The sequence below is a fragment of the Arachis hypogaea genome, chromosome 2 (assembly GCF_003086295.3).
Source record: "Arachis hypogaea cultivar Tifrunner chromosome 2, arahy.Tifrunner.gnm2.J5K5, whole genome shotgun sequence".
In the NCBI taxonomy this organism is placed as follows: Eukaryota; Viridiplantae; Streptophyta; class Magnoliopsida; order Fabales; family Fabaceae; genus Arachis; species Arachis hypogaea.
In genome coordinates this window covers 4,291,274-4,304,689 of record NC_092037.1, presented here as the reverse complement: position 1 = coordinate 4,304,689, position 13,416 = coordinate 4,291,274, and the positions used below count along the sequence as shown (strand labels likewise).

Below are 13,416 nucleotides of genomic sequence, written 5' to 3'. Positions count from 1 at the left end.
AAACACAAATTTACTCCTGTTTTTATATATTTTTCTACAATTATCTTCTCAAATTTGTGTACTATTAATTGGCTTTTGATAAAAACAAATGCAATTCTCTCTCTTTATTTTTAATACTTCTTTCTATCTTTATATATATATACACATTACAATATATAATATTCTTTCTCTTTCGTACTATTCTCTTATATACTTTAATATTATTAGATATATTAATTATATCTACTATATTGATATAGTAATTCCAGTGAATATTACTACTTAAGTTATCTAATTATATTTTCATATTTTATATTTGTTACTTCTTCCTTATTTATTTAGTTATTTTACAACACGTTATCAGTACGAGACTCTGATCAAATTTATAGGAAGACTCAGGTAACAAATTTTTATTATGTTGAAGCTCTCTCATCTTGAATTTAATGCTCTTGATATATCTGGAAATAATTATTTATCATGGATACTAGATGTTAAAATCCATCTTGATTTAATGGATCTTGAAGATACCATTAAGGCTAAAAATAATGCATCCCAGAAAGATAAAGCCAAAGCCATGATTTTTCTTCGTCGTCATGTTGACGTATGATTGAAAAATGAATATCCCACATTAAAAGATCCTACAGATCTGTGGAAAGGCCTTGAAGAAAGATACAATCATCAAAAGACGGTGATACTTCCTCAAACCCGATATGTTAGAGAAAATTTTCTTGACCTTCCATACCTCGATTGTGCTCTTGCAGCAGCAGTATCGAGAAAAAAAGAATTTAAAAATGTTCTAAGTTAATTTCTTACTTTCTTGTTGCTGAACGCCAACAATGAGTTGCTCTTAAGAAATCATGAAGCGCGCCCATCTGGTGCCGCCCCATTTCCTGAAGCAAATGCGGCAAATTATAACTCCAGAAGAGGTAAATGGTAAGGTTTTAATAACAAGAAAAATCATGGAAGGAAAAGGAATTATGTTCAAAACAAAAGATCTCACCAGAAGTGGGATAGAGAAAGAAACAATGGGCAAAGTAAATCAATTGAGGATAAATGCTTCCGTTGTGGTAGAAAGGGCCATTGGTCACGTACCTGTCGTACCCCAAGGCACCTAGTTGATCTTTATCAAGCATACTTGAAAAAAGATGACAAAGAAAAGGAAACAAATTTTATTTCAAATGATGAAAATTCCACCACTCATTATAATGTATCTAATTTCTTTAAGGATTTTGAAGGAAATATTGGCTATTTGATCAATGATGGAATAGTTTGATATGTGTATGTGTTTGTTAAGTATTCATGTGAATAATTTTTACTGTGCATGTACTTTTGCTCATTTTATTATTATTATTATCTGTTTTTTTTTTAAGAAAAATGGCAAGGACATATTCTGAAGATATTTGCCTTGCGGATAGTGCAAGTTCACACACTATTCTTAAAAGTATTATATATTTTACCCATCTTGTGCCAAAAGAAGAGTATGTTAATACTATTATTGGCTCAGGCAATGTGATTGAAGGCTCGGAAGAGCTATAATTTTGTTTCCCGGAGGAACAAAATTCATAATAAATAATGCACTATTGTCTACCAAGTCTCTAAGAAACTTGTTGAGTTTCAAAGATATTCACCGAAATGGATATCATATTGAGACAATGAATGAGGGAAATCATGAGTATTTATGTATCACAACTCATGATTCAGATAAGAAAGTTATATTAGAAAAATTACCCTCACTTTCATCTGGGTTGTATTATACTAAGATTAGTGCAATTGAATCACATGCCATTGTAAACCAGAAGTTTACTAGCCCAAATGAATTCATAACTTGGCATGATAGATTGGGTCATCCGGGAACAACCATGATGAGGAGAATTATTGAAAACTCTCATGGACATTCACTAAAGAATCAGAAGATTCTTAAAACTAGTGAATTTTATTGTGCTGCATGTTCTCAAGGAAAGTTAATTTTAAGGCCATCACCAGTAAAGATTGGATTTGAGTCCCCTGAATTCCTAGAAAGGATTCAAGGTGATATATGTGGACCTATTCATCCACCATGTGGATCTTTTAGATATTTTATAGTCCTGATAGACGCATCTTCAAGATGGTCACATGTGTGCTTATTATCTTCTCGCAACTTGGCGTTTGCAAGATTACTGGCTCAAATTATTCGATTAAAAGCACAATTTCCAGAAAATTCAATCAAAGCAATTCATCTTGATAATGCTGGTGAATTTACTTCCCAAGCTTTTGATGCTTATTGTATGGCTAATGGAATAAGTGTTGAACATCCAGTAGCTTATGTTCACACACAAAATGGGTTAGCAGAATCACTTATTAAATGCCTCCAATTAATTGCTAGACCCTTGCTTATGAGAACAAATCTCCCAACCTCGTTTTGGGGGCATGCTATTTTACATGCTGCAACACTTATTCGTTTGAGGCCAACGAGTTACCATCACTTCTCTCCTATGCAATTAGCTTTTGGCCAGCAGCCAAATGTTTCCCATTTAAGAATATTTGGGTGTGCGATATATGTTTCCATTGTACCACCTAATCGCACCAAAATGGGACCCCAAAGAAAATTGGGGATATATGTTGGATATGATTCTCCCTCTATAGTGAGGTATCTTGAGATACAAACTGGAGATGTATTTAAAACCCAGTTTGCGGATTGTCATTTTGATGAATCAAATTTTCCAACATTAGGGGGAGAGAATAAGCTTCCTGAAAAGGAACTTAATTGGAATGCATCATCATTGATGCATTTAGATCCTCGATCAGGGCAATGTGAACTAGAAATTCAAAAGATTATACATTTACAAAGATTAGCAAATGAATTGCCTGATGCATTTTACAAAGAGGATAACCAAATCTTATATACCAGCGGAAAATGCCCCAATTCGAATTGTTGTCCCAGTAGGACAAGTAGCCACTGAAGCAAATACACGCCAGAAGCGTGGCAGGCCTGTCGGTTCCAAAGATAAAAATCCTCGAAAGAGAAAAGAGGTAAATACGATTCCTATTGAAAAAGACATAGTAAAGACACCTGCAGTTGTCCAAAATTCTGATATAGTTTTAACGCCAGAAGACGTTCAGGTACCTAAAAATTGTGAAAATGACGAGATCTCGATAAATTATGTCTTTACATGAGAGAAATGGGACCGAAATAAGACAATTGTCAATGAAATATTTGCATATAATGTGGCATTAAATATCATGCATGAAAGTAAGGATCTTGAGCCAAGATCAGTCGAAGAATGTCGACAAAGAAATGATTGGCCAAAATGGGAAGAAGCCATGAAGGCTGAATTAGACTCACTTGCAAAACGTGAACTCTTCGGACCTGTAGTTCGTACACCAGAAGATGTAAAACCTGTTGGATACCGATGGGTATTTGTGAGGAAACGAAATGAGAAAAATGAAGTTGTGCGCTATAAAGCCCGACTTGTGGCACAAGGTTTTTCACAAAGGCCCGGTATAGATTATGAAGAAACGTATTCCCCTGTAGTGGATGCAATAACATTGCGTTATTTGGTCAGTTTATCTGCATATCATAAACTGCATATGCATTTAATGGATGTGGTAACAGCCTATTTATACGGCTCATCAGATCGGGATATCTGTATGAAAGTCCCTAAAGGACTAAAGATATCTAAACCATCCAATGAATATTCGCAAAGGTTATACTCAGTTAAATTGCAAAGATCTTTATATGGTCTAAAACAATCCGGACGAATGTGGTATAATCGTCTTACTAAGTATCTGGCCAAAAACGGATTCAAGAATGATGATATCTGCCCATGTGTTTTCATAAAGAAAACTACATCTGGGTTCATTATAATTGCTGTGTATGTTGATGATTTAAATATCATTGGGACTCCTGAAGAGATTCCAACAATTATAAAAACTCTAAAAGAAAAGTTTGTGATGAAAGATCTTAGAAGAACTAAATTTTGTCTTGGCCTGCAGATCGAGCATATAAAAAATGGGATCTTTATTCATCAAACAACATACACAGAGAAGATCTTGAAGAGATTCTATATGGATAAGTCACATCCCTTGAGTACCCCAATGATCGTAAGATCTTTGGATGTGGAGAAGGATCAATTCCGTCCTAAAGAAGGAAATGAAGATATCCTTGGTCCTGAAGTACCATATCTTAGTGCCATTGGAGCGCTAATGTATCTTGCTAATAATACAAGACCCGATATATCATTTGCTGTGAATTTACTAGCAAGGTATAGTTCCTCTCTAACCAGAAGACATTGGAGTGGAATCAAGCAAATCTTTTGATATCTTCATGGAACGGTTGATATGGGATTGTTTTATCCTTATATATGGATCCAAGTCACAGCTAGTTGGCTATGCAGATGCCGGATACTTGTCTGATCCTCATAAAGGGAGATCTCAAACAGGATACTTGTTCACATATGGTGGAACAGCTATATCATGGAGGTCTACAAAACAGATGATTGCTGCAACATCCTTTAATCATGCTGAAATACTAGCAATTCATGAAGCAAGTCGCGAGTGTTTTTGGCTGAGGAGTTTGATCCAATATATCCTGTCATCATGTGGACTGATTGATCATAAGATAGCTCCAACTGTCTTGTTTGAAAATAATACAGCATGCATTGCTCAGCTTAAAGGCAGATACATCAAAGGTGATAGAACAAAGCATATTTCTCCCAAATTCTTCTTCACTCATGATCTTCAAAATCAAGGGACAATTGATATTCAACAGATCCGCTCAAGTGATAATCTGGCAAATTTATTCACAAAGTCACTCCCAAAATCCTCCTTTGAAAGATTAGTACATGAGATTGGGATGCGCTGATTTCGAGACATTAAATGATGTCGGCAAGAGGGGGAGACTGTACTCTTTTTCCCTTGGTCAGGTTTTTTTTCCTATTGGGTTTTTCTTGACAAGGTTTTTAATGAGGCAGTCCCATCACAAAGGATATTATACTCTTTTTCCTTCACTAAAGTTTTTTCCACTGGGTTTTTCTTTAGTAAGGTTTTAATGAGGCATATTCCTAAATGAGCATCTAAGGGGGAGTGTTACGGCATGGAAGGATAAGGATGAATGCTCATTTATGGGTGAATCTAATTTTCCATGCTGGAAGGAGCAAATTCTCATATAACACAATTAATAATGTTTAAAAAGAAGAATTTGTTTGCCTATAAAAGCATGAACGAGGCAATAGAATTTGACACACAATTACAAATATTTCCCTTTTCTCTCTCTTTACAGTGATAAAAACAAATGCAATTATCTCTCTCTTTACTTTTAATACTTCTTTCTATCTTTATATATATATATATATACACATTACAACATATAATATTCTTTCTCTTTCGTACTATTCTCTTATATACTTTAATACTATTAGATATATTAATTATATCTACTATATTGATATAGTAATTCCAGTGAATATTACTACTTGAGTTATCTAATTTTATTTTCATATTTTATATTTGTTACTTCTTCCTTATTTATTTAGTTATTTTACAACAGCTTTGTGCCTTATATTACATATTTAAATTATAGTTTGTGAACCCTAATTTGACCTAATAGAAAGTAGAAACTCATATTTTCCTTTGGGAAATTTCAGAACATGCATTCGGATCACTGCTTTTTAATGTCCAAAATCTAGAGTTTATTAGTTTTTTTTTTTTAAAGAAGGAAAAAAAATAATGAAAAAATTTGGTTATTTGGTTATAGTTACTTGACTGTTTCTTATTTGGTGTTTGTTTGGAATTTTTTTAAATTTAAATTTGTATATTTTTTATTTTTTTACTAATTTATATTTTTTATTGTGAGTGTAAATTTAGATTATTTCATGATCAGTCATTTAGAGGAGAAATACAAAGCAATAACATTATTCCAAACTATTAATTACAATGAAGAGTTGAAACATGACAAAGATTAATAAGATGAATATTCATTTATATCTAATGTGATTTATTTTAATGTTATATTGTAGTGTTACAATTTTTTTGATATTGTGTTAAATTTATTTAGTGACTAAACATTAGTTTTTTAATTTATTATTATTTGAAATTTATGAATCGTATGTTTATATTTTAATTTGTAAGTAAAATATTCACATTTTATTGGTTCAGATCACTCATTCACATAAATAACGTTATTATATTTTTTATTTCTCAAACTCGTTAATACTCAAAATAATAAAAAAGAGAATTTTTCAAAACAAATACTAAACATTCTTTTGTTCATATTTGACCATGATCCTTTGTAACTTTTCTAGTTGCTTCCCATATTCATTGCAAATTTTACTTCCTTCCATTTTTGACCAAAATTTGACTAAGTTTTTGTATATAATGGTGTGAATGATTTTTTGCAAGTTGATTTAATTATCTATTATTGCCTCTCTTAAATTAAACTCGTAGAATTTATCATTTCAAACATTTTCTTTAATTTATAAACTAATTCGATCTTCAATGGCATTGTAAATATATCTGCAATTTATTCTTTAGTTGGACAGTATTCGGTCACAACTTCTTTCTCATTTACCAACTCTCTGATTTTGTAAAATCGAATATCAATATACTTCGATTTTTCATGGAATACTGGATTTTTGCAAAGCGCAATAGCTGACTTGTTATCGCAAAATATTATTGTTGGAGTACTTTGTTTCTCATTCAATTCCTCAAGAATTCTTCTTAGTCAAACTGCTTGCGTTGCACAACTTGCTTCTGTTATATATTCTGCTTCTGTTGTAGAGAGTGCTAGTACTACTACTGGTTGTTTCTTTTATGACTATGAAATTGCACCAAAATCAAGATGAAATAAAAATCTCGAAGTATTTTTTCTTGTTTCTATATGTCCAACCCAATCACTATCGATGTAACTAACAAGATTCATGGTGCGCGAAATTGTGAACAATACTTTTTCACAACTCTCATAATCCCCGGTAATGGCTCCAAAAACGTGGTAGCTCAATACCATGGCATTACACAACTTCGCACAACTAACCAGCAAGTGCACTGGGTCGTCCAAGTAATAAACCTTACGTGAGTAAGGGTCGATCCCACGGAGATTGTTAGTATTGAAGCAAGCTATGGTCATCTTGTAAATCTTAGTCAGGCAAACTCAAATGGTATATGGTGATGAACGAAAATAACACAAAGGTAAAGATAGAGATACTTATGTAATTCATTGGTAGGAACTTCAGATAAGCGTATGAAGATGCCTTCCCTTCCGTCTCTCTACTTTCCTACTGCCTTCATCCAATCCTTCTTACTCCTTTCCATGGCAAGCTTAAGCAAGGGTTTCACCGTTGTCAGTGGCTACCTCCCATCCTCTCAGTGAAAGCGATTGCATATGCTCTGTCACAGCATAGCGGAATTCATCTGTCGGTTCTCAATCAGGCCGGAATAGAATCCAGTGATTCTTTTGCGTCTGTCACTAACGCCCCGCCCTCAGGAGTTTGAAGCACGTCACAGTCATTCAGTCATTGAATCCTACTCAGAACACCACAGACAAGGTTAGACCTTCCGGATTCTCTTGAATGCCGCCATCAGTTCTCGCCTATACCACGAAGACTCTGATCTCACGGAATGGTTGGCTCGTTTGTCAGGCGAGCACTCGGTTGTCAGGCGATCAACCATGCATCGTGCAATCAGGAATCCAAGAGACATTCACTATGGCCTTAGTTGCTTGTAGAACAAGAGTGGTTGTCAGTCACTTTGTTCATGGGTGAGAATGATGATGAGTGTCACAGATCATCACATTCATCAAGTTGAAGAACAAGTGATATCTTAGAACAAGAACAAGCGGAATTGAATAGAAGAACAATAGTAATTGCATTAATACTCGAGGTACAGCAGAGCTCCACACCTTAATCTATGGTGTGTAGAAACTCCACCGTTGAAAATACATAAGCATAAGGTCTAGGCATGGCCGAATGGCCAGCCTCCCAATGATCTAAGAACTAGATGTCCAAAGATTTTTTAAAATACAATAGTAAAAGGTCCTACTTATAGAAAACTAGTAGCCTAAGGTTTACAGAGATGAGTAAAAGACATAAAAATCCACTTCCGGGCCCACTTGGTGTGTGCTTGGGCTGAGCAAAGAAGCATTTTCGTGTAGAGACCATTCTTGGAGTTAAACGCCAGCTTTCATGCCAGTTTGGGCGTTTAACTCCCATTTGGGTGCCAGTTCCAGCGTTTAACGCTGGGATTTCTTGAGGTGACTTTGAACGCCGGTTTGGGCCATCAAATCTTGGGCAAAGTATGGACTATCATATATTGCGGGAAATCCCAGGATGTCTACTTTCCAACGCCGTTGAGAGCGCGCCAATTGGGCTTCTGTAGCTCCAGAAAATCCACTTCGAGTGCAGGGAGGTCAGAATCCAACAGCATCTGCAGTCCTTTTTGGCCTCTGAATCAGATTTTTGCTCAGGTCCCTCAATTTCAGCCAGAAAATACCTGAAATCACAGAAAAACACACAAACTCATAGTAAAGTCCAGAAAAGTGAATTTTAACTAAAAACTAATAAAAATATACTAAAAACTAACTAGATCATATCAAAAATATACTAAAAACAATGCCAAAAAGTATACAAATTATCCGCTCATCACAACACCAAACTTAAATTGTTGCTTGTCCCCAAGCAACTAAAAATCAAACAAGATAAAAAGAGGAGAATATGCAATGAATTCCAAAAACATCTGTGAAGATCCGTATTAATTAGATGAGCGGGGCTTTTACTTTTTGCCTCTGAATAGTTTTGGCATCTCACTCTATCCTTTGAAATTCAGAATGGTTGGCTTCTTTAGGAACTCAGAGTCCAGATAGTGTTAATGATTCTCCTAGTAAAGTCTGATGATTCTTTGAACAAAGCTACTTATTGAGTCTTGGCTGTGGCCCAAAGCACTCTGTCTTCCAGTATTACCACCGGATACATACATGCCACAGACACATAATTGGGTGAACCTTTTCAGATTGTGACTCAGCTTTGCTAAAGTCCCCAATTAGAGGTGTCCAGGGTTCTTAAGCACACTCTTATTTGCCTTGGATCACAACTCTTATTTCTCTCTATTTTTTTTTTCGATTAAACATTTTTTTCGGTTTTTTTTTTTGAATAGAAATGCTTTTTCTTGCTTCAAGAATCATTTTAATGATTTTTCAGATCCTCAGTAACATGTCTCCTTTTTCATCATTCTTTCAAGAGCCAACATTCATAAACCACAAATTCAAGATACATATGCACTGTTTAAGCATACATTCAAAGAACAAAAATATTACCACCACATCAAAATAATTAAACTGTTATAAAATTCAAAATTCATGCAATTCTTTCTTTTTCAATTAAGCACATTTTTATTCAAGAGAGGTGATGGATTCATAGGACATTCATAACTTTAAGGCATAGACACTAAGACACTAATGATCATAAGACACAAACATGGATAAACATAAGCACTAAAAATTCGAAAAACAGAAGAACAAATAACAAGGAAGTCAAAGAACGGGTCCACCTTAGTGATGGCGGCTCTTTCTTGCTCTTGAAGATCCTATGGAGTGCTTGAGCTCCTCAATGTCTCTTCCTTGTCTTTGTTGCTCCTCCCTCATGATTCTTTGATCTTCTCTAATTTCATGAAGGATGATGGAGTGTTCTTGATGCTCCTCCCTTAGTTGTCCCATGTTGGAACTCAACTCTCCTAGGGAGGTATTTAGTTGCTCCCAATAGTCTTGTGGAGGAAAGTGCATCCCTTGAGGAATCTCAGGGGTCTCCATCTATGTCAACTCCAACTGAATAACAGAGGTGACAAATGAGATGAGGAAAGGCTAACCTTGCCAAGGTGGAGGTCTTGTCCGCCACCTTATAGAGTTCTTGGGCTATAACCTCATGAACCTCTATTTCTTCTCCAATCATGATGCTATGGATCATGATAGCCCGATCTATGGTAACTTCGGACCGGTTGCTAGTGGGAATGATTGAGTGTTGTATGAACTCTAACCATCCTCTAGCCACGGGCTTGAGGTCATGCCTTCTCAATTGGACCGGCTTTCCCCTTGAATCTTGCTTCCATTGTGCGCCCTCTTCACATATGACTGTGAGGACTTGGTCCAACCTTTGATCAAAGTTGACCCTTCTAGTGTAAGGATGCTCATCTCCTTGCATCATAGGCAAGTTGAACGCCACCCTCACACTCTCCGGACTAAAATCCAAGTATTTCCCCCGAACCATAGTGAGATAGTTCTTTGGATTCGGGTTCACACTTTGGTCATGGTTCTTGGTGATCCATGCATTGGCATAGAACTCTTGAACCATCAAGATTCCGACTTGTTGAATGGGGTTGGTAAGAACTTCCCAACCTCTTCTTCGGATCTCATGTCGGATCTCCGGATATTCACCCTTTTTGAGTGAAAAGGGGACCTCGGGGATCACCTTCTTCAAGGCCACAACTTCATAGAAGTGGTCTTGATGCACCCTTGAGAGGAATCTATCCATCTCCCATGACTCGGAGGTGGAAGCTTTTGCCTTCCCTTTCCTCTTTCTAGAGGTTTCTTCGGCCTTGGATGCCATAATGGTTATGGAAAAACGAGAAAAGCAACGCTTTTACCACACCAAACTTAAAATGTTTGCTCGTCCTCGAGCAAAAGAAGAAAGAAGAGAGTAGAAGAAGAAGAAATGAGGAAGAGGGAGATGGTGGTGTTTAGGTTGTGTGAAAATGAAGGGTTGAAGAAGGGTATATATAGGAGAGAGGGGGGTAAAGGTTCGGCCATTATGGGTGGGTTTGGGAGGGAAAGTGGTTTGAATTTGAAGGGTGAGGTTGGTGGGGATTTAAGAAGGATGGATGTGAGTGGTGAAGAGAAAGATGGGATTTGATAGGTGAAGGTTTTTTGGGGAAGAGGTGTTGAGGTGATTGGTGAATGGGGGAAGAAGAGAGAGAGTGATGGTGGGGTAGGTGGGGATCCTGTGGGGTCCACAGATCCTGTGGTGTCAAGGAAAAGTCATCCCTGCACCAAATGGCATCAAAATTCACGTTTTGAGCCATTTCTGGCGTTAAACGCCGGGCTAGTGCCCATTCCTTGCGTTTAACGCCAGGTTCTTGCTCTTTTCTGGCGTTTAACGCCAGTCTGGTGCCCCTTTCTGGCGTTAAACGCCCAGAATGGTGCCAGACTGGGCGTTAAACGCCCAACTGCTAGGCTTACTGGCGTTTGAACGCCAGCAGCATCTTCCTCCAGGGTGTGCTGTTTTTCTTCCTGTTTTTCATTCTGTTTTTGCTTTTTTTCATTGTTTTTGTGACTTCTTATGATCATCAACCTACAAAAAAGATAAAATAACAAAAGAAAATAATTAAGTATAAAACATTGGGTTGCCTCCCAACAAGCGCTTCTTTAATGTCATTAGCTTGACAGAGGGCTTCTCATGGAGCCTCAGAAATACTCAGAACCGTGTTGGAACCTCCCAACACCAAACTTAGAGTTTGAATGTGGGGGTTCAACACCAAACTTAGAGTTTGGTTGTGGCCTCCCAACACCAAACTTAGAGTTTGACTGTGGGGGCTCAGTTTGGCTCTGTTTTGAGAGAAGCTCTTCATGCTTCCTCTCCATGATGACAGAGGGATATCCTTGGGCCTTAAACACCAAGGATTCTTCATTCACTTGAATGATCAACTCTCCTCTATCAACATCAATCACAGCCTTTGCAGTGGCTAGGAAGGGTCTGCCAAGGATGATGGATTCATCCATGCACTTCCCAGTCTCTAGGACTATGAAGTCAGTAGGGATGTAATGGTCTTCAACTTTTACCAGAACATCCTCTACAAGTCCATAGGCTTGTTTTCTTGAGTTGTCTGCCATCTCTAGTGAGATTTTTGTAGCTTGCACCTCAAAGATCCCTAACTTCTCCATTACAGAGAGGGGCATGAGGTTTACACTTGACCCTAAGTCACACAAGGCCTTCTTGAAGGTCATGGTGCCTATGGTACAAGGTATTGAAAACTTCCCAGGATCCTGTCTCTTTTGAGGCAGTTTCTGCCTAGACAAGTCATCCAGTTCTTTGGTGAGCAAAGGGGATTCATCCTCCCAAGTCTCATTTCCAAATAACTTGTCATTTAACTTCATGATTGCTCCAAGGTATTTAGCAACTTGCTCTTCAGTGACATACTCATCCTCTTCAGAGGAAGAATACTCATCAGAGCTCATGAATGGCAGAAGTAAGTCCAATGGAATCTCTATGGTCTCAGTTTGAGCCTCAGATTCCCATGGTTCCTCATTGGGGAACTCATTGGAGGTCAGTGGACGTCCAGTGAGGCCTTCCTCAGTGGCGTTCACTGCCTTTTCTTCCTCCCAGAATTCGGCCATGTTGATGGCCTTGCACTCTCCTTTTGGATTTTCTTCTGTATTGCTTGGAAGAGTACTTGGAGGGAGTTCAGTAATTTTCTTGCTCAGCTGACCCACTTGTCCTTCCAAATTTCTGATGGAGGACCTTGTTTCAGTCATGAAACTTTGAGTGGTTTTGATCAGATCAGAGACCATAGTTGCTAAGTCAGAGGTATTCTGCTTAGAACTCTCTGTCTGTTGCTGAGATGATGATGGAAAAGGCTTGCTATTGCTAAACCTGTTTCTTCCACCATTATTATTATTAAAACCTTGTTGAGGTCTCTGTTGATCCTTCCATGAAAGATTTGGATGATTCCTCCATGAAGGATTGTAGGTGTTTCCATAGGGTTCTCCCATGTAATTCACCTCTTCTATTGAAGGGTTCTCAGGATCATAAGCTTCTTCCTCAGATGAAGCTTCCTTAGTACTGCTTGGTGCATTCTGCATTCCAGACAGACTTTGAGAAATCATATTGACTTGTTGAGTCAATATTTTGTTCTGAGCCAAAATGGCATTCAGAGTGTCAATCTCAAGAACTCCTTTCTTCTGACTAGTCCCATTGCTCACAGGATTTCTTTCAGAAGTATACATGAATTGGTTATTTGCAACCATTTCAATCAGTTCTTGAGCTTCAGTAGGCGTCTTCTTCAAATGAAGAGATCCTCCAGAAGAGCTATCCAAGGACATCTTGGACAGTTCAGAGAGACCATCATAGAAAATACCTATGATGCTCCATTCAGAAAGCATGTCAGTGGGACACTTTCTGATCAATTGTTTGTATCTTTCCCAAGCTTCATAGAGGGATTCTCCTTCCTTCTGTCTGAAGGTTTAGACTTCCACTCTAAGCTTACTCAATTTTTTAGGTGGAAAGAACTTTGCCAAGAAGGCATTGACTAGCTTTTCCCAAGAGTCCAGGCTTTCTTTAGGTTGAGAGTCCAACCATGTTCTAGCTCTGTCTCTTACAGCAAAAGGGAATAGCATTAGTCTGTAGACCTCTGGGTCAACCCCATTAGTCTTGACAGTGTCACAGATTTGCAAGAACTCAGCTAAAAACTGATGGGGATCTTCCA

The 13,416-nt window shown here is 37.4% G+C and overlaps 1 non-coding gene across 1 annotated transcript; it reads left to right on the top strand.

The window, feature by feature from the left end:
* The first annotated feature begins 13,087 nt into the window (after nucleotides 1–13,087).
* Nucleotides 13,088–13,195, top strand: LOC112764083 (small nucleolar RNA R71). The gene has a single exon (XR_003182995.1). It is a non-coding gene; the product is annotated as a small nucleolar RNA R71 (small nucleolar RNA).
* The last annotated feature ends 221 nt before the right edge of the window (nucleotides 13,196–13,416 follow it).